We start from the raw sequence: 1,518 nt of genomic DNA on the forward strand, positions 1-1,518 counted from the left end.
TGTTTTCATTTTCGAAAAAAACCCAAAATAGTCCCTGACAATTACTTCGAAAGACAACGAGACCCTTGATAAAAAAAAAAACCCAACCCGACCCCTGACAATTACCTCGAAAGGACAACGAGGCCTCTGTGTCAAAAAAAATTAATGTTATTTTTTTTGGCACAGGGACTAATCAGTCCCAAAAAAAAATATCAAGAGCTGAATTTTGTGTTTTTTTTCTTGAAGGCCTCGTTGTCCTTTCGAGGTAATTGTCAAAGGTCGGATGGGATATTCACTCTTTATTTTCATGTAATAATGTGTAATTGTTTTCAACGTTTAGAAGCTAAGTGATTAATTCAGTTGGTAACTTATGGTCCTTTACCAATCAAGAAAGAACAAAGAGTAGTTTATATTTGAAACATTAGATATTTAGATATCGACTTACACTTTATTTATCATTATAAATAAATATGAATTTATTTCTTAAAAAAGAGTAAAATATTTATTAATAAATGTTCTGTAAGTTTTTTTTTTAATAAGTTGGATAATTCTCTATTCTAAATATTATACTATCACAAACTCACTCATACTACACACTATATATATACACACAACACTTTAAGAGTTCTTATTCACTACTTGATGTCATCTAAAGTTTCGAATCCGAATATAATTACTTACAAGTTACAAGAGTTAAATCTCAATTTGGTCCCTGAAATTTAGCCCGATTCTCAAAATGATCCCCACAATTTCGTTGGCCTCAATTAGAACTCCTAAATTTGCAATTGTGGCTCCAACTTGCCCCTGCGATCATCTCCGTCACCAGAATGCTGATTTGATGCAATTGCATGACACGATGGACACTACTTAAATGTCGGCGCATTGGTTTCGCGCCCAAACCTTTTGGAAACCACGTCATTTCAGTTTTTTGTGGGTTAAAACTCTTTTTCTTTCCACTACGACGATCATAAGTTGCCAAAAATTAAGAAAATTCTTACACTACGTGGTTTCCAAAGGGTTTGCATGCGAAACCAATGCGCCGTTGTTTAAATAGTGTCCATCATGTCATACAATTGCACTAGATCAGCATTCCGATGACGGAGATGATCGCAGGGACAAGCTGGAGCCACAATTGTAAATTTGGGGGTTCTAATTGAAGCCAACAAAATTGTAGGGACCATTTTAAGCATCAGGCCAAATTTTAGGGGCCAAATTGAGATTTCACTCCAAGTTACAAGACAAATAAATTGTCATTGCCTCGACCCCAAATGTTTTGTATTTGTTTTTTTGGTATTAATATTTATTGTTATTATCGTTCTTTTGGGCCAGCCTGTTCTTTTGACATAGTTTTGGACTTTTGGATCAGCCTCGAACAGGCTAGTGTGTGTGTTTTATATTGTATGAAGAATGAATCATCATATTGTGCAAAGCCCAAATCCATATATAGTACGACCCGGACCAAAAACCAAAAACCGGATTTTTACAAAAAAAGATTGTGTTGGATAAACTACAAGAAAATGGTGTGTCGATTGTTAAAAA

Source organism: Arachis ipaensis, chromosome B05, assembly GCF_000816755.2.
Source record: "Arachis ipaensis cultivar K30076 chromosome B05, Araip1.1, whole genome shotgun sequence".
Taxonomy (NCBI): domain Eukaryota; kingdom Viridiplantae; phylum Streptophyta; class Magnoliopsida; order Fabales; family Fabaceae; genus Arachis; species Arachis ipaensis.